Source organism: Ahaetulla prasina, chromosome 2 (genome assembly GCF_028640845.1).
Source record: "Ahaetulla prasina isolate Xishuangbanna chromosome 2, ASM2864084v1, whole genome shotgun sequence".
Lineage (NCBI taxonomy): Eukaryota > Metazoa > Chordata > Lepidosauria > Squamata > Colubridae > Ahaetulla > Ahaetulla prasina.
Genome location: NC_080540.1, coordinates 34635948 through 34657402, shown reverse-complemented (window position 1 = coordinate 34657402; position 21455 = coordinate 34635948).

Genomic DNA, 21455 nt, shown 5'->3' with positions numbered 1-21455 from the left:
ACCAAACGTTTTCCTAGCCATCCTTAATAAACTTATTCCCCTGTAGTATTTTACAGTGATGCTTGTTATCTTTCCTGTTGTACAGCATCAGCATTTTCCAATAGTCAACCTGAGATATGATCTTTGCATATACAGGTAGTCCTCAATTTACGACCAAAATTGAGCCCAAAATTTATTAATTGAATTTTGCCCCATTTTATAACTTCTTTTTGACACATTTGTTGAATGAATCACTGCATTTGTTAAACGAATCACTGCATTTGTTAAATTAGTAACACGGTTGTTAAGCGAATCTGGTTTCCCCCGTTGACTTTGTTTGTCAGAAGGTCGCAAAAGGGGATCCCATGATTCTGGGACATTGCAACCGTCATAAATGTGAGTCAGTTGTCAAGCATCCCAATGTAAATCGTGACCATGGGGATACTACAACAGTTGTAAGTGTGAAAAATGGCCATGAGTCACTTTTTTCAGTGCTGTTGTAACTTCAAATGGTCACTAAACGAACTGTTGTAAGGCAAGGATTACCTGTACTAAACAGATTGTACAGCCATCCATAAGCAAACCACGTCCTGATTTTGACCTTCCTCCAACTGCACTTACAAAAAACTCGCTGCATTTCTGAATTTCTTTTCGTCTTACAAGCCCACATGCTGTTTGCCTGCCTTCCATTGGTGAGGAGATTTGTGCAAGGAACTGTCACACACAATTATCAAAGGTGCCTTTTGAATGCAGTTACACGTGGACCTCATTTGTCCTAGAGTGCTTTTGTCCGGTGCTTTTGACCTGAATAGTTTTTCAGTGATTGAAAGACAAACGATTTCCCCCCTCATACATCTCTGTGCCAATATCCCAACTGTGGTATTTGGATAATGGAGAGTGAAAACAAGAACTGGAAAGTGGTCAAAGGGGCTCCATTCTTTATACTGCAGGCCTTTCGTTTTCATTTAAAGAAAACCTACACCCTATCTATAGTATATGAAAAACTCAATATCCATTTCTTTTCCCTTTTGCAGCTTTGAAGCAGAGAATTGTTAAGCTGTTGAGAATACTCCGTAAAGGTAAGTGTATTTATTACGCTGCATTGACAAACATTGCCGAGGCAACATTGATTTCCCTTTTATTCAGGGATTTAAGCACTTGGATTAATGATGGAGCTGACAGGGCAATTTCGTTCACCGCACGCTTGTCCTTCACATGAAACACCAAGCCCTAGTTAGAGGGGAAAGGGTAAGGAAAGGCAGCAATGTGCTGACCGCGGCCGAATTTAGGTGTGATTGCTGACGTGTTTTATTCTTGGCAGCTGAGATATTAACAGGGTAGCTCTATGCTGAGATTAATGCCGAAGAATAAAGAACAAAAGGGTGTTGTGTGAAGTAGGGCTGCTTTTGGTAAGAGCTGACTATAGCAGGTTGGCACACTAATGTGTTTAAAGTGAGCTTCTGAGGGGAGTTTTAATTTCATTGTGTTGAATTCATTGCGATAGGCAATGCTGGATAGCAGCCATTCAGTGGAGAGAAGATGGGTGGGGGCAGGAAAGAAAGGTTTCTGCCTAGGTACAGGTAGCCCTCAACTTACAACCATTCATTTAGGGATCATTTAGGGAAGTTGCAACGGCGCTGAAAAAAGGGATTGAGGACCATTTCCTCGCACTTACAACCATTGCAGAATTATTATTATTATTATTATTATTATTATTATTATTATTATTATTATTATTATTATTATTATTATTATTATTATTATTATTATTTATTTGATTTTTATACCGTCCTTCTCCCGAAGGACTCAGGGCGGTGTACAGGCAAAATAAAACAAACAATACAAAGTACAATTTAAAATGCGATTTAAAAAACTTATTTAAATTAGCCTGGAAATTTAAAGTTTACCATACATTAAAAACCCCATTTAAAATTGATAAAAATTTGACATTAAAATTCAATTCAAGCCAGCCCCGCGCAGATGAAAAGATGTGTCTTCAGTTCGTGGCGGAAAGTCCGAAGGTCAGGTATTTGGCGTAAACCCGGGGGAAGCTCGTTCCAGAGTGTGGGAGCCCCCACAGAGAAGGCCCTTCCCCTGGGGGTCACCAGCCGACATTGTTTGGCGGACGGCACCCTGAGAAGTCCCTCTCTGTGAGAGCGTACGGGTCGGTGGGAGGCATGTGGTAACAGCAGGCGGTCCCGTAAGTACCCAGGCCCTAAGCCATGGAGCGCTTTAAAGGTCGTAACCAACACCTTAAAGTGCACTCGAAAGGCCACAGGTAGCCAGTGCAGTCTGCGCAGGAGCGGTGTTACATGGGAGCTACGCGTAGCTCCCTCTATCACCCGCGCAGCTGCATTCTGGACTAACTGAAGCCTCCGAGTGCACTTCAAGGGGAGCCCCATGTAGAGAGCATTACAATAATCCAAGCGAGAGGTAACGAGCGCATGAGTGACTGTGCACAAGGCATCCCGATCAAGGAAGGGGCGCAACTGCCGAACCAGGCGAACCTGGTGGAAGGCCCTCCTGGAGACGGCCGTCAAATGATCTTCAAACGACAGCCGATCATCCAGGAGGACACCTAAGTTGCGCACCCTATCCTTTGGGGCCAGTAACTCGCCTCCAACAGCCAGCCGCGGCTGCAGCTGACTGAATCGGGATGCCGGCATCCACAGCCACTCCGTCTTGGAGGGATTAAGCTTGAGCCTGTTTCTCCCCATCCAGACCCGTACGGCTTCCAAACACCGGGACAGCACTTCAACAACTTCATTGGGGTGGCCCGGGGTGGAAAAGTACAGCTGGGTGTCATCAGCGTACTGTTGGTATCTCACCCCGAAGCCACTGATGATCTCACCCAACGGCTTCATGTAGATGTTGAACAGCAGGGCGAGAGAATCGACCCTGCGGACCCCACAAGTGAGGCACCTCGCGGTCGACCTCTGCCCCCTGTCAACACCGTCTCGACGGTCGGAGAGATAGGAGGAGAACCACCGATACACGGTGCCTCCCACTCCCAATCCCCCCAACTGGCGCAGCAAGATACCATGGTCGATGGTATCAAAAGCCGCTGAGAAGTCTAATAGGACCAGGGCAGAGGAGTAACCCCTGTCCCTGGCCCGCCAGAGATCATCCACCAATGCGACCAAAGCTGTCTCTGTGCTGTATCCGGGTCGAAAGCCGGACTGGAACGGGTCTAGATAGACGGCTTCATCCAGGTATTGGGGTAGCTGTCGCGCCACAGCACTCTCTACAACCTTCGCAACGAAGCGAAGGTTGGAGACTGGACAATAATTACCCAAAATAGCTGGGTCCAGGGACGGCTTCTTGAGGAGGGGTCTCACCACCGCCTCTTTCAAGGCGGCAGGGAAAACCCCTTCCAACAGAGAAGCGTTGATAATCCTCTGGAGCCAGCCTCGTGTCACCTCCTGAGTGGCCAGTACCAGCCAGGAAGGACACGGGTCCAGTAAACATGTCGTGGCGTGAAGCCTCCCCAACTAGAATCTCCATAGTCACGTGATCACAATCCGGGCACTTGGCAAACCGGCGTGTGTTTGTGATGGTTGCAGCGTCCCGGGGTCACGTGATCCCCTTTTGTGATCTTCGGGCAAGCGCAGTCAACAGGGAAGCCAGATTCACTTAACGACCGTGTTACAAACTTAACAACTGCACTGATTCACTGAACAACTGTGGCCAGAAAGGTCAGCAAATGAGGCAAAACTCACTTAACAATTGTCTTTTTTTATTATTATTATTATTATTATTATTATTATTATTATTATTATTATTATTATTATTATTATTATTATTATTAATTCAATTTTTATACCGCCCTTCTCCCGAAGAACTCAGAAGTACAGCCAAGATAAAACAAAACAATACAAAAATATGCAATTTAAAATACAAATTAAAAAACTTATTATAAAGGTGGCTTAAAAACTTTAAAAATATATAAAACTAAAAACCCCATTTAAAATTAGTTATAAATTTAAAACCAGTAAAATTTAGGCCAGCCCCGCGCGAATAAATAGATGTGTTTTCAATTCGCGGCGGAAGGTCTTGCTGAGCAACCGAGCAATTTTGGGCTCAGTTGTGATTGTAAGTTGAGGACTACCTGTGTAAGTTTTGGGAATGTTCTGGATACTTTAAAAAAAAACAACAGTGTCACAGCTCAGAAAACAAGACAGAGCATTGCCCCAATGCAGAAGTAATAGCAAAAGTGATGAAAGTGGCAGTAATTGTAATGGTGATGGCAATATTGCTGTCCTGGCTGCAGAACGAAGGAAATAAAACACCCAACCACCCCACTTTCCAAAATCTTCCTGCACTCCTCATCTGGAATGAGAAAAAAAGAAGAATTCAGATGCCAGGCTTTTTTTTTTTTTTTTTTTTTAAAGGCCAGCAGTATTGTAATTTTTTTTTCGAAGAACAGCAAATCATATAGCTCCAGAGGTCCTTAAAAATACTAAAATATGAAAGCTGTTATCCCTTCTTTCTCCCAAAAAGATATTAACAGCGGAGCAGAAAAACCTGTGATTATACATTATGGTTAAGCAACAATTCGTTTTTAATGTTTTTTCACATGCTGAGCTTATTTCCTATCAGCCTCCGAAAAGGTAAACATTAGAATTGAGAACTGTGATAATTAAAGCAGCCTAAAGCATAAATGACGGGTTTTAAGAAACTGAAGATTGTTACATTATGCAGTGATATGTGAGTTATTAAGGCACGGAATGTCATCAATTGTAAACCACTATGATCAATGGCGGAAAACACTGGTTAAACAACAGATTTATGAAATCATGCTATGGTTTTTGCCTCTGAGCAGAATTTAATATTTTGTTTTTCCTAAGTATACTTTTATTTTATGGTGCACTAAATTGTTTTTTTAAACAGGCTATATGTATAATTGAGCGGCTTTGTAGGTAGAGTAAATGCAAGGGAAACATGATACTGTACGGAAAAATCGTGTTTCTAGAAGAGAAAAAATAATCTCTGGGGGAGGAAATGCACACTTGTGTGAGGAAGGACAGTTATTTGCTTTATGTACATAAAGAAATTTACAGAATTGGGTCTGGATGGATTGCAGGAATTTGACATCCTATGTGTGTTTTCCTTACAATAGCCCCAAACCATGTAGCGAGTCATTATGAAGTTTTCCAACGTGTAAAAATGCACTTTCTTTTATAACATAGTTAAACATATGTCTTACTCTGGGGAAAATGCTTTCAGGAGACCCTCAATGAGAGAGAATTGGACTGAGTGGCTTAACTGGTCCTTCCAACCTTATGCTTTTTCTGAATATTCTTCTTCTTTTTCTCGTAATTAATCTCTTCCTGTGTTTCTCATAACAACCTTGCATTATAATTGAAGCAAAGTGAGCGTGACTGGCTCAAGGCTATCTAGTATGTGGACATGAACTCAGCTGTCCCTACTCTGAGTCAAAAATATTCCCTTTTCCCCTTATAGATACCTCACCCACCCCCGGTGGTGGCTCTTGATGCTCTTTGTGCTTGGATGTTTTCTTGCAGATATTTCATTACCCAACTAGATAACATCACCAGTGCTGCAAGAGAGTGAGGTTTGCTCTCTCTTTATATTCAAGTGGCTTGCCCTGTCAGCGCTGATGAGAGTGTTCTTGGTAGTTCCTTGATCAGATGGTTTACTGTTGGATTGTTTCTCAGAATTGGTCGTTCCTTGAAAGGGGCGTTGAAAGCCCAGAAGGCCCAGAGAGCACCAAGGAACCTACAATTCCACCCTAAGATACAAATATTCTCTTCTATTGGTAACTAAGCCTTCCTATGTTAGCCTCCAAAAGACTTTCAAGTTGGGTGGGATTGGTGGAACAAGAGAAGACAGCCACAATCCAGGGCAAGGGGAGAGAGACCAGAGACAGCCCTCCTCTTCTAACTGTACATTTCTGTGCTGAAAACTGAGGAATGGTATAGACTGATTAACTCAGCTGTAGGGAATACTCTAAATGTTTGTCTAATATTAAATCAAAGGCTGTTCCAAAATCTGAATTTCCATCTAGACTGATCAGCATACGTTTGTCAAGGAACAGTCATAATAACTTTTCTATATAGATTTTTCCACACATTACAGCAATAGCAACAGCACTTAAGACTTACCTACCGCTTTACAGTGCTTTACAGCTCTCCCTAAGCGGTTCACAGAATCAGCATATTGCCACCAATAATTTGGGTTCTCATTTTACCCACCTTGGAAGGATGAAAGGCTGAGTCAACCGTGAGCCTGGTGAGATTTGAATTGCCAAATTGCAGGCAGCTGGCAGTCAGTAGAAGTAGCCTGCAGTACTGCACTCTAGCCACTACGCCACTGTGACTGATTAAATCACATATGTTATGTGAACATTGGCTGAGTTCACATAACAGGCTCAACCATAAGTCATGGTTTACAAAACATAGTTGTAAAGCTAGATTCATGTAACAGAATCTAACCAAACAGAATATGAGCTTAGAGTCACTACAGTCTTGTAGTCTTTTGTCAAATGTATTGTTTATTTTATTTATTTATTGTTATTTTATTTATTTATTTTGTCAATCACATATAAGATAACAGGTAAAAGTATAAACATAATTTGGATACCCGAAAAGAGTAAGTAAAAAAAAAGGAATGTTAGGACAGGGATGGTAGGCACGTGGGTGCACCTGCGCACGCCCCTTACAGACCTCTTAGGAATGGGGTGAGGTCAACAGTAGACAATTTAAACTTAAAGTTTTGGGGGTTTGGGGGAAAAAACTACAGAGTTAGGTAGTGCATTCCAGGCATTGACCGTTCTATTACTGAAGTATTTTCTGCAGTCTAGTTTGGATCGGTTTACCATGAGTTTGTACCTATTGTGTGCTCTTGTATTGTTTTGGTTGAAGCTGAAGTATTCATTAGCTGATAGGACATTCACTGGCAGAATTAAGAAATCATCTAACGGGGCCCTAGGTACTGTTCTCATCTGCCTATCATGACTTTGGCCAATTGAGGCTATTTACTGTAGATACAGACTTGGTTCCAGCTTTAGTTGTGCCATATGCAGTGTCCCCTGTTAACAAGAAGTAATATGTATTAGTTATGTCACATCTTAGAAAGGATGTCACAAGCAGAATCATAGCCTTGTTTGTATTCTGTACAAGCTAAGTTCTTGCAAGGTAAAATATTGTTGCCTATGTCCCACCAACTAGAAGGTACAAAAAAAGCAAATTGATATCAGTAAAATCTTTGAGGAAGAATTATATCAAGATAGTCTATTTCCTAAAGTAGCTCTTTATCCTAAATACATTTTTTTCCCTGGCCATCTGGAACAATTTCTAAGCTGTTGTTTGCTATATGCTTTATTTTCAGAATCCTTTTACAATAGGTTATCAAAAGCAAACAGTTTTGTGTTGATAAGTTAAGAATAGCCCTCTTGAAACATGTTCCTTTAGGACTTGAATGTTCTTTCACCGCAGTGGTTTTTAAGGCTTTCTCATATGTGTCTCCTGGCTTACACAGGATAGATGAATTTTGTCTATCAGTTCTAAATTAGTTTGTTTTGAACTCTTTTTGATTTCTGCTTCATTTGCATACTATTCCTTCCGTCAAGAAGGCAGAACTGTAAACTGCACGTATTTGTAGTTTCCTATATGGCATATGAATATATGTTATATTAAGTTGCACTTCTTAAAATAAAGGATTTTTAAAAAGCTTTCATGCTATTTATAGCATAGGGAGAGAGATCGCTAGTATCAAACTTTCCCCAATATCCGAGTAGTCCTTGAGTTATGATGACAATAGGAACTAGAATTTTCATTGCTAAACAAAAACAAGGCAATTGTTAACTGAGTCACACCTGATTTTACAACTTTACTTGCCATGGTTGCTAAGCAAATCACTGCAGATGTTAAGTGAATCACCTAGCTGTTAAAAAAAAATCTTCCCCAATTGACTTAGCTTGTCAAAAATGAGCTGGGAAGGTTTCAAATGGCGATCACGTGACTCTGGGACACTGCAACCATCATAAATACAGGCCGGTTGCCAAGTGCTTGAATTTTGGTCACGTGACTCTGCAATCGTTGTAAGTGTGAGTAAGGAACTTTCTTCAGTGCCACTGTAACATTGAACGATTGCTAAACAAACGGTTGTAAGTCAAGGACTACAAGAATTCCATTATTCATTCTCAATTTTGGATAAAACTGTATTAAGGCCTTTATCACTTGGACACTCAGCTATAGTTGGATTATAATAACACCACTATATTAAGTACAGGTAGTCCTCGACTTCTGATAGTTTATTTAGTGACCATTTGAAGTTACAATGGCACTGAAAAAAGTGATTTATGACCATTTTTCACAGTTGCAACCTTTGCAGCATCCCCAAGATCCCGTGATCAAAGTTCAGATGCTTGGCAACTGTTTCACACTTATGACCATTGCAATATCCCGGGGTCATGTACTCACCTTTTGCAACCTTGTGACAAGCAAAGTTAATGGGAAAGCCAGATTCACTTAACAACCGGGTTACTAATTTAACAACTGCAGTGATTCGTTTAACAACTGTGGCAAGAAAAGACGTAAAATGGCGCAAAATTCACGTAAAAAATTTCTCACTTAGCAACATGCGTTTTGGGCTCAATTGTGGTCGTATGTTGAACAGTACCTGTAGTGAAACTGCACAGCATTCAACAGGATCACCGTGTTGCAAGAATAATGCTCTTAAAAGAAAGAAAGTAATTTAAGAAAAACAGACACACTTAATAATGCTTTTCTTTTCTTCATTTATGTTGGGCTGATCCAAGACTTTGATGTCCTCCTTCGTGGCTCCCTGCTCTTGCTCAGTTTTGGATCGCTAAGAAATAAGCAGTTGCCAGTCAAAAGATGCATTAGCCATTTTACAAGGGATAACTGTGTGCTGAATAAATTTGGACTGCTTTCAGCAAGCCTCTGCATTATTTCTATTTCAGTTTTGTGAAGGTCAGCACAGGGCTCTTGTGGCTTTCTCTGTTAAATCCAAGGCAAGCCTCCCAAATTGCTTTGCCCCAGCTTAACTCTTCTTCTGTAAGGATCTTTTAAAATGTTACAAAAGAAAGGCTTACGAAGGCACCTACGGAATATACACAACCCTGTGTGTATGTGTGTGTCACAACCATGCCTAATCTTCCATTTGTATTCAGAAGAAAAAAAAACCCTATACAACAAGTGTTTATACTGTTTAGGGACTAAATATATAAATATATATATATATATATATAAAGCATATGTACAACAATAACATCTGTTTAAAAAGACAAGACATTTAATGTCTTGGCTTGTAGGTTGACCCTTGTTATTTAACGAAATTCATTTCAAATGCCACTTTTGAAGTAATCTTGGAGACAAAAGTTTTCAAGATCATGAAGTATTAGAATAGAATACAATAGAATTTTATTGGCCAAGTGTGATTGGACACACAAGGAATTTGTCTTGGTGCATATGCTCTCAGTGTACATAAAAGAAAAGATACGTTCATCAAGGTACAACATTTACAACACAATTGATGATCAATATATCAATATAAATCATAAGGATTGCCAGCAACAAGTTATAGTCATACAGTCATAAGTGGAAAGAGATTGGTGATGGGAACTATGAAACGATTAATAGTAGTGCAGATTCAGTAAATAGTCTGACAGTGTTGAGGGAATTATTTGTTTAGCAGAGTGATGGCCTTCGGGAAAAAACTGTTCTTGTGTCTAGTTGTTCTGGTGTGCAGTGCTCTATAGCGTCGTTTTGAGGGTAGGAGTTGAAACAGTTTATGTCCAGGATGCGAGGGATCTGCAAATATTTTCACGGCCCTCTTCTTGATTTGTGCAGTATACAGGTCCTCAATGGAAGGCAAGTTGGTAGCAATTATTTTTTCTGCAGTTCTAATTATCCTCTGAAGTCTGTGTTTTTCTTGTTGGGTTGCAGAACCGAACCAGACAGTTATAGAGGTGCAAATGACAGACTCAATAATTCCTCTGTAGAATTGGATCAGCAGCTCCTTGGGCAGTTTGAGCTTACTGAGTTGGCGCAGAAAGAACATTCTTTGTTGTCCTTTTTTAATGATGTTTTGATGTTAGCTGTCCATTTGAGATCTTGCGATATGATAGAACCCAGAAATTTGAAGGTTTCTACTGTTGATACTGTGTTGTCAAGTATTGTGAGAGGTGGAAGTATGGAAGGGTTTTCCTAAAGTCTACCACCATTTCTACGGTTTTGAGTGTGTTCAGTTCCAGATTGTTTTGGTTGCACCACAAGGCTAGTCGTTCGACCTCTCGTCTATATGCGGATTCGTCATTGTCTCGAATGAGACCAATCACTGTTGTGTCATCTGCGAACTTCAGTAGCTTAACAAATGGATCATTGGAGATGCAGTCATTGGTATACAGAGAGAAGAGAAGTGGGGAGAGCACACAGCCTTGGGGCGCCCCTGTGCTAATTGTACAGGTATTCGATGTGATCTTGCTTAGCTTCACCTGCTGCTTCCTGTTTGTTAGGAAGCTTGTGATCCACTTACAAGTCTGTTCCGTGACCTGTAGCTGGTTTAGCTTAGTTAGAAGAATGTCTGGAATGATGGTATTGAATGCTGAACTAAAGTCTACAAAAAGGACCCTTGCATAGGTCTTTGGAGACTCAAGATGTTGTAGGATGTAGTGCAGAGCCATATTAACAGCATCATCTGTTGATCTATTTGCTCGGTATGCAAATTGCAAGGGGTCTAAGAGCGGATTCGTGATGGTTTTCAGGTAGGAAAGCACTAGCCTTTCAAAGGTTTTCATGACTACAGATGTTAGAGCAACTGGTCTGTAGTCATTCAGTTCCTTGATGGTGGGCTTCTTCGGCACTGGGATGATGGTAGAGCGTTTGAAGCAAGAAGGAACATAGCACATCTGTAGTGATTTATTGAAAATATGGGTGAAGATGGGGGCCAATTAGTACTGCTTTGATAAAACCCTAGTAAGATCACACCTGGAATACTGCAACCAACTTTGGTCACCATACTAGAAAAAAGATGTTGAGACTTTGGAAAAGTTAAGAGAAGAGCAACTAAGATCATCAAAGGCCTGGAGTCTAAACCATATAAAGACGGGCTACAGGATTTGGGTTTGGCTAGTCTAAAGAATAAAGTCTAAAGAAGTGGCTCAGTGGTTAGGACATTGAGCTTGTCGATCGAAAGGTCAGCAGCTCAGCGGTTTGAATCCCTAGTACTGCTATGTAATGGGGTGAGCTCCCGTTACTTGTCCCAGCTTCTGCCAACCTAGCAGTTTCGAAAGCACGTAAAAATGCAAGTAGAAAAAATAGGGACCACCTTTGGTGGGAAGGTAACAGCATTCCGTACGCCTTTGGCACTGAGTCTTGCGAGCCACATGACCACGGAGACGTCTTTTGACAGCGCTGGCTCTTTGGCTTTGAAACGGAGATGAGCACCGCCCCCTAGAGTCGGCAACGACTAGCACGTATGTGCGAGGGGAACCTTTACCTTTACCTTAGTCCAAAGAAAAGAAGAATTAGGGGTGACATGATAGCAGTATTTGAGGGGCTGCCACAAAGAAGAGGGGGTCAAATTATTCTCCAAAGCACCAGAGGGCAGGTCAAGAAACAATGGTTGGAAACTAACCAAAGAGAAGCAACCTGGAATTAAGGAGAAACTTCCTAACAGTGAGGACAATTAACCAGTGGAACAGCTTGCATTCAGAAATCGTGGGCATTCCATCACTGGAGGTTTTAAGAAGGGACTAGGCAGTCACTTATCTGAAATGGTATAGGTTCTCCTGCTTGAGCAGGGGGCCAGACTGGAAGACCTCCAAAGTCCCTTCCAACTCTATTCTATTTCTTACTATGTAGCATTTGAATCTGAGTTGGCAGAAAGAACAGTCTTTGTTGTCCTTTTTTGATGTTAGCTGTCCATTTGAGATCTTGCGATATGATAGAACCCAGAAATTTGAAGGTTTCTACTGTTGATACTGTGTTGTCAAGTATTGTGAGAGGTGGAAGTATGGAAGGGTTTTTCCTAAAGTCTACCACCATTTCTACGGTTTTGAGTGTGTTCAGTTCCAGATTGTTTTGGTTGCACCACAAGGCTAGTCGTTCGACCTCTCGTCTATATGCGGATTCGTCATTGTCTCGAATGAGACCAATCACTGTTGTGTCATCTGCGAACTTCAGTAGCTTAACAAATGGATCATTGGAGATGCAGTCATTGGTATACAGAGAGAAGAGAAGTGGGGAGAGCACACAGCCTTGGGGGGGCCCTGTGCTAATTGTACAGGTATTTGATGTGATCTTGCTTAGCTTCACCTGCTGCTTCCTGTTTGTTAGGAAGCTTGTGATCCACTTACAAGTCTGTTCCAGTACCTGTAGCTGGTTTAGCTTAGTTAGAAGAATGTCTGGAATGATGGTATTGAATGCTGAACTAAAGTCTACAAAAAGGACCCTTGCATAGGTCTTTGGAGACTCAAGATGTTGTAGGATGTAGTGCAGAGCCATATTAACAGCATCATCTGTTGATCTATTTGCTCGGTATGCAAATTGCAAGGGGTCTAAGAGCGGATTCGTGATGGTTTTCAGGTAGGAAAGCACTAGCCTTTCAAAGGTTTTCATGACTACAGATGTTAGAGCAACTGGTCTGTAGTCATTCAGTTCCTTGATGGTGGGCTTCTTCGGCACTGGGATGATGGTAGAGCGTTTGAAGCAAGAAGGAACATAGCACATCTCTAGTGATTTATTGAAAATATGGGTGAAGATGGGGGCCAATTAGTACTGCTTTGATAAAACCCTAGTAAGATCACACCTGGAATACTGCAACCAACTTTGGTCACCATACTAGAAAAAAGATGTTGAGACTTTGGAAAAGTTAAGAGAAGAGCAACTAAGATCATCAAAGGCCTGGAGTCTAAACCATATAAAGACGGGCTACAGGATTTGGGTTTGGCTAGTCTAAAGAATAAAGTCTAAAGAAGTGGCTCAGTGGTTAGGACATTAAGCTTGTCGATCAAAAGGTCAGCAGCTCAGCGGTTTGAATCCCTAGTACTGCTATGTAATGGGGTGAGCTCCCGTTACTTGTCCCAGCTTCTGCCAACCTAGCAGTTTCGAAAGCACGTAAAAATGCAAGTAGAAAAAATAGGGACCACCTTTGGTGGAAAGGTAACAGCATTCCGTACGCCTTTGGCACTGAGTCATGCGAGCCACATGACCACGGAGACGTCTTTGGACAGCGCTGGCTCTTTGGCTTTGAAACGGAGATGAGCACCGCCCCCTAGAGTCGGCAACGACTAGCACGTATGTGCGAGGGGAACCTTTACCTTTACCTTAGTCTAAAGAATAGAAGAATTAGGGGTGACATGAGAGCTGTATTCCAGTATTTGAGGGGCTGCCACAATGTAGAGGGGGTCAAATTATTCTCCAAAGCACCAGAGGGCAGGACAAGAAACAATGGTTGGAAACTAATCAAAGAGAGAAGCAACCTGGAATTAAGGAGAAACTTCCTAACAGCGAGGACAATTAACCAGGGGAACAGCTTGCCTTCAGAAATCATGGATGTTCCATCACTGGAGGTTTTTAAGAAGAAATTAGACAGTCACTTATCTGAAATGGTATAGGTTCTCCTGTTTGAACAGGGGGCTGGACTAGAAGACCTCCAAAGTCCCTTTCAGCTCCATTCTATTTCTTACTATGTAGCATTTGGATCTGAATTGGCACTGTGCAATAAATATGTTCAGATCTTTTTATAAGATCCAGTATGGGTCAGTCACTGGGACCAGAGGTTTAGCCTTCTGAGCTTTCCGACTTGTGCCGGAGTCCATCTTCAGGGAACTGCTCTCTACCGAAATATGTGCTTTGGGCTATTCTCTGCATCATATTTATGTGATGCCTTCCTATTGGTTGATTGGTGTGTTGATGGCCCAGCGATCTAATAGATTCCGGATGGTGCCAATAATTATACAGAGATAAATAGTTCTGAAAGATCTAACAGCATGGTTATTTAAAACATTGATAACATGCTTTTTCAAGTGAAATATTTAAAGCAATAGCAATAGCACTTAGACTTATATACCGCTTCACAGTGCTTTACAGCCCTCTCTAAGCAGTTTACAGAGTCAGCCTCTTGCCCCCAACAATCTGGGTCCTCATTTTACCCACCTCGGAAGGATGGAAGGCTCAGTCAACCTTGAGCCTGGTGAGATTTGATCTGCCAAACTGCTGGCAGCCGGTGATCAGCAGAAGTAGCCTGCAATATTGCGCTCTAACCACTGTGCCACTGCGGCTCTTAAAACAAGTACCTTTATTGAACAAAATAACTGAGAATACAATTATATAAATTATATACAATCATATATTATATAGTTGAAACGTACGCCCAGCTGTATTCATAAATCAAAAATTTATTGATTGTTTTTTTTAAAAAAATATGTATTTTTTTTTCATTTCATAGGAATGGTTCTGCGTAGCAACTAGAGAATTAACACCAAAAATATACCCAAAACATTTAATAAAAATAAACTTATAATATTATATTATAATATTATTATATAATAATAATAAAAAATAAAAAATAGACTATTGCCTGACATAGTGTAAGCCGCCCTGAGTCTTCGGAGAAGGGCGGGATATAAATGCAAATAAATAAATAATAAAATAATAAATAAATAAACTTAACAAAAATATCCCAACACTTATTAACATGTGGCTGAGGTCTCACATACTTCTCCAATTATGCTTATTCAACACAGTTTCAGTGGTTAAAAAAATCCAGAATGGCAGCCGAAAACACATTAACAAAGATTGGCTCACTTTTCATAGATTATGCATTCTTTTAAATATGAATGTTTCCATCTTGCATCTTAGCAGGGCAGGGCTTCTTAAGGAAGGTGGTTGAATTTTTAGCCATAAGCAAGGTCTTTTTCTTGCTTTAAACTAAACTGTGTGTCTCTATTGTCAGTGAGACTTGAAGACTTGAAGAAAGTGAGGCATGGAGCGCTTGAATTGAATTGAATTGAATTGAATTGAATTGAATTGAATTGAATCGAATCGAATCGAATCGAATCGAATCGAATCGAATAGTTGGAAGGGACCTTGGACCTCTAGTTCAACTCCGTGTTCAGGCACGAAACCCTAAATAAATAAAAGAAATGAAAATTATTTTACCTATTAGTTTTGAGGGAGTTCACTACAGCTGTCAGTCTAAAGCAGGGATCTCCTACCTTGGCAACTTTAAGACTTGTGGACTTCAACTCCCAGAGTTCCTCAGCCAGCTTTGGAGACCCCTGGCCTAGAAAAAGCTGGGTACCCCAATCTGAAAGGAAGACAGATTCAGAATGCCAGAATTCTATATGACTTTAAGTCAATTTTTCAAATACAATTCACTCATGAGAAGAAATTTATTTGTCTTGCGTAAAACAGTAATTGTTCCCTAACTAGATTTGCTGTTGCTAGTTTAGCAATGGATTGACATTCATTTAAACAACTGAAAGACAGATTAAAAATGATTTCCAAATTCCTTATATTGTTAACATATTGGTTACATTATTTTTATTATGGAATAAAAAGCCATCCTACATAGCTGGTCTTTCTAGGTGATGCTTGTAATATATGATTCTTCCTACTTCATTCATCAAATTTATGGGAATCTTAATAATTTTATTCATCTGTTTAAGACCTAGAAGCTATCCACTTGGATGAACTTTCTATAGAAAAGTCTGTGTAAATTCCACAGTTTGATGGGAGCCATCCAGAGTTTGACTTAAGATGACTGGCTATGTAAATGTTTCAAATGAAATAAAATAAAATCTGCCTTTCTTGGAGCAGTGGATAGATGTTTATTGGCCAAGGCATTAAAATAATATTAAATGGAACAGAGAACACACTGTATATCATTAGATCACATTTTTAAACTTTGTTTTGTGTGCGACAAAGAGTATATTAAATTTTGAAAAGTATGAAACGCACTAACAGTGGACATGAATGTTATTTAAATATTACAATGTATCTATAGATTCTAATAGCTGTCAGTTGGATCTTGTCTGAAGTAAAAAAAAGAAAAACACACACACACACAAATATTATACATTTGTCTATAGGTAGAATATGACATTCCTCAAGCCAGAGGCGGGTTCCAAATCTCATTGCTACCAGTTCGCTCGTGCGTGCGTGTGTGCTAATGCACGTGTAGCACTTCTGCACATGTGCAGAAGCATCCTGGCGAGTGGGCAGAGCCTCCCACCGCCGCCACTACCGGTTTGACCAATCCGGTGCGAACTGGTAGCAACCCACCACTGCTTCAAGCATAATATTAGCTGGAGCAGAAAAGTGCAGAATCATAAACTTTCTTTCAAAACCTATGAAAGTGTTTTTTGTCTTTTAATTTAGAACTTCCACCCTCCACCTCCCATTCACTGATGTAGGACAAGGGATAACAGAACCTTGGGGTGGAGTGAAAAGGGGGATTCACCTAGGATCCTTACGTAGCCGTAAAAGAACTAAATCCAACTCCGCTTATCCAAATCTAAGCAAGCGCTGACCATTAGTTAAGAAGATACCTGTGAGTAGCTCTTAGCAATTTAATTGAACCTTCACATGTGGACCTGGTCTTTCACACCTGACAACTGCCTCCCATTGAGAGAAATTCAAAACAATTTAATTGAACAATATAGGAAAAAACTATTTTGGACAGACTTTGCAGGGCAGTGATTAGTCATATCCACCAGTTTTTTCTTCAATTGCCCCATGAACAAGAATGTTCCTTGTTGGAAATGGATGGGGAGTAAAAATACTGTATATAATATACCTTTATATATCTAGATATATAGAAAAATAAATAAATACATACATACATACATACATACATTCTATCTCAGGTGGTCAATCTCAAGGCCTGGGGGCTGGATCTGGCCCATGGGATGCTTAGATCTGGACTGTGGAGCTGCTCTGGAAACAGAGGACTGTCCCGCAGTGCCTCTGCCAGCAAAAATGAACCTTGGGAGGGCTGCGGGCATCTGGCAGAAGGTTGCAGGAAGTCGCGCAGCCGAAAATAGAGCTCTGGAGCCTGTTTTCGCTGGCAGAGCACTCAGGCCACCACACGTTCCCCCGACACGAGTGACGTCAAGCTGGCCATGCCCACCCTGGCCATGCCCACCCCAGCCCCCCGAGGTCAAACACAACCCTGATGCGGCCCTCAATGAAATTGAGTTTGACACCCCTGATTTATCTAGACTGGATGTGACTTCTGCAAGTTGTCCAATGCATTTGGACAGCACAGACGGTCACTTGTGAAGACTTTTCCCCCCTCTTGTTTCTGCAGTCCTACTTTATTCATCTGCAGAATATTTTTTTAACTATTTAGCAGTTTGTTGCTTGGGATAGCTTTTAATCACTTTAAATAGTGGACTGAGTACAGACTACTTTCAGTCACTGTAAATTGTTTGCTAGATGTTGAATACGAAAACAGGAGAAAAGAGGTGATGTGCTGTCTTCAATATTTTACAATTGCACACAAGTGAGATGGATGAAACTTGCTGTTATTCAGACTGTCAGCTTTTTTGAGAATTCTATGGGTCTCCAATATGAGCCAATTAGTCCAGTCCCTTCCCCTCTTTCTTCTGCTACCCATAATTCTTCTTTCTTTTTAGCTAGCTTTGTGCTACCTTTCCGCTTGCATTTTCTTATTTCTTTTTGATGCTTTATTGCATACCTTCCTTACAACATAGATATCTTAAATTATATTTTAAGCCATTCTGGGATAAATGTTGATGATTGGCATGATTGAAAAAGTACCCAAAGATAACAGACCTACTTCTCTGGCCTTTTAGAGGTTTTAATGACTATATGTGAGCATGGAAGTAGGAACAGGATTAGAGGAACCTAGATTAGAATATATTCTGTGTTGATAGTATATTGTAAATTACTGGTGCCTAGCTGTTGCATTAAATGATGAAAAGGTAATGTCCCCAGTATTCTTTACATACTGTACAGCCATTTCACAATATATCTGAATTATTTGAAATTTCTCTCTCTCCAGGATCCTGGGAAATCTTAAATTCATTATTATATGATCATACGTTGTTTGGTTGCACACTAATGATGAACATGAGCCGAATGTGGAAAAGCAAGGACATCAGCTTGGCAACCAAAATTTAGGTTATTCCACTCTATAAAAAGCAAGACAGGAAGAAGCTGTGGTGCTCAAGAAAGCTCCTGTGTTTTCCTTGGACAGCAAAGGTGATTAACAAGCGAGGTGTGGAGAGCATAAAACTAGACATGTCACTGGAAGGCAAAGTCACAAAACCGAGTCTCACTTATTTTGGCCTTGTCATGCAGGGGAATTCACTGAAGAAAGCAATTATGCTTGGCAGAGTTAGTGGTAAAAGGAAATCAGGCCGTCAAAGAACACTGAGGCTGGACGCCATCAGAGCTGGCATCAGCTAGAGCATAAAATGTCTCAAAGAAGTAGTGCAAGATCAGAAGATGTGGAGAGACCAGGCACATAGAATCGCCAAGAGTCAGACACAATTGAATGGATAACACCATCCTCATGTTGACTGTCTTAGCAAAGAATCAGCAGTTAATTTTTTTTAATTTGCATTTATATCCCGCCCTTCTCCGAAGACTCAGGGCGGCTTACACTATGTCAAGCAATAGTCTTCATCCATTTGTATATTATATACAAAGTCAACTTATTGCCCCCAACAATCTGGGTCCTCATTTTACCTACCTTATAAAGGATGGAAGGCTGAGTCAACCTTGGGCCTGGTGGGACTTGAACTTGCAGTAATTGCAAGCAGCTGCTGTTAATAACAGACTGCATTAGTCTGTTGAGCCATCAGAGGCACAGTTGGTGAACTTTATCTGGATTCTGAAGCTAAGCAAAGCCAGGCTTGGTTGCTACCTGATGAAAGAGTATATCAGGGCTATAGGCAATGGTGGGATTCAGCCAGTTTGCGCAAACCAGTTGTTAAATTAACCCCCTCCCCGCACGCTATCCAAGTGGATCATGGGCACTGCGCTGTGCTGCAATGGAGAAATGGGCAATGGAATGGCTGGTGCAATGGAGAAGGCTGCTTTCCCTTCTCCTTCCTCCATGCCCGCTGCTCCGTTGCCTGTTTCTCCATTGCAACACAGTGCTCAGGATCCACTTTGATGGCTGGGGGTAATTTAACAGCTGGTTCACCCAGGATCCACTTTGATGGCTGGGGGTAATTTAACAGCTGGTTCACCCAGGGTCGCCATCACGGGAGGCTCGTCCCACATGTGCGGCAGAGCTGGAGGATGGGGATAGGCCATGCCTCCCACAACAGCCAACCTGACCCTGGGCAAACCGATCGTTAAATTATTTGAATCCCACCACTAGTTATAGGTTACACTAGGAAGTTGAGCATACCTCAGAAGGCAGTGATGACTCATTTCCATACTGTTGCTAAGAAAACAAGATTCAAGCTGGACTGATTTTTTTATGTCTAAACCTGCCAATATTCCGAATTCCAAAACAGGTGGTCCTTGACTTGTGACTGCAGTTGAGTTCCAAATTTCTGTTGTGAAGCAAGATAATTATTAAGGGAGTTTTGCCATGTTTTATGACCTTAAATGAATCATTGCAGTTCTTATGTTAGTAACACAGTTGTTATGTGAATCTGGCTTTTTGCTTGTCAGAAAATCACGAAAGGTGATCACATGACCATGGGACATTGCAACCATCATAAATACATGCCAGTTGCCAAGCATCCAAATTTTGATCACATGAGCACAAGGATGCTGCAATGGTTATAAGCAGTGGTGGGATTCAAATAATTTAACAACCAGTTGTCTTCCCTAATGACTGGCTGGGTAAGCATGGCTGGGTGGTCATGTGACTGGGTGGGCATGGACAACTCAACATCACTCAACACACCCAGCCCCACCTCCCAGCCACTCACCTCAAACAGCTTAACAAGGTACAGTTTCTGTCTCTATTTATTTACTACTACTGAACATCCAAAACAGGCCAAAAACAGCCTGGAAAATGCCCAAAAAACACCCCAAAAAGTGGCCCAAAAACAGCCCCAAAATGCCACAAAAATGACGTAAAAATGGCCCCCAAAACAGCCCGAAAATGGCCTGAAAAACAGCCCAAAAATGGCCCAGAAAATGGCCTAGAAAATGGCTAAAAACAGCCCTAAAAATGGGTGGGGATAGGTTGGCCAGTGGTGGGATTAGCCAATTCACCAAACTGGGCAGAATTTTAACAATCGGTTCACCTTAACTGGTCTGAGCCGGCTGTCTACCACTTCTGGTTATAAGTGTGAAAAATGGTTGTGTCACTTTTTTCAGTGCCATTGTAACTTTGAACAGTCACTAAATGAATGGTTGTGAGTCGAGACCTACCTGTACAGCAAATGGATTCTTACCTTGTAACTCAACCAGTATGGCCTAGGGTAGAATAACAATAGCATAACATGTCATATAACTTGGCACTACAAAGTCAGAAAATTGTGCTCTTCCAGTCTTTTGACATGTTACAATTGCTACGACAGATTGATTAGGAGCTAGTACTATTGGTTTTAAAAATAATTACTTAAAAAATGACCAGGAGCCAATCTCATATTGGGAAGGTTAAGGATTAATGCTTCATGCTACTTGAAAGCAAAGATTACAGTTTTCAAAGTATAAACCATATTGGTTTCTATTTCCCGTTTATAGGTAATCTGCTTGAGGCAGAAATCTGCCAGAATCTGGCAAAGAGAAGTGGAGGGGGGGGGGAATTAGCAGTTCTGATGAGAAGAGTTTATTTATTTTACTTTGTTTAGAATCCACATTATTAAGATAGCGAAGAAAAATATTCTGTCTTTTTCTGAAATAGGATAGGATAGGATAGGACCAGAGGTGGGTTTCAGCAGGTTCTGACCAGTTCTGGAGAAGTGGTAGTGGAAATTTTGAGTAGTTTGGAGAACCGGTAGTAAAAATTCTGACTGGCCCCGCCCCCACCTATTCTCTGCCTCCCAATTCTCAGCTGATCAGGAGGAAATGGGGATTTTGCACTAACCTTCCCCTGGAGTGGGGTGAGAATGGAGATTTTATAGTATCCTTTACCTGGAGTGGGGTGAGAATAGAGATTTTACAGTATCCTTCCCCTGCCACACCCACCAAGCCACACCCACAGAACTGGTAGTAAAAATTTTTGAAACCCACCACTGGATAGGGCAGGGCAGGGCAGGGCAGGGCAGAATACTTTATTTGGCCAAGTGTGATTAGACACAGAAATAATTTACCTCCTGTGCAGTATCTCTCAGTGTTCATGCAAAGGAACAGAATAGAATAGAATAGAATAGAATTTTTTATTGGCCAAGTGTGATTGGACACACAAGGAACCTGTCTTGGTGCATATGCTCTCAGTGTACATAAAAGAAAAGATATGTTCATCAAGGTACAACATTTACAACACAATTGATGATCAATATATCAATATAAATCATAAGGATTGCCAGCAACAAGTTATAGTCATAC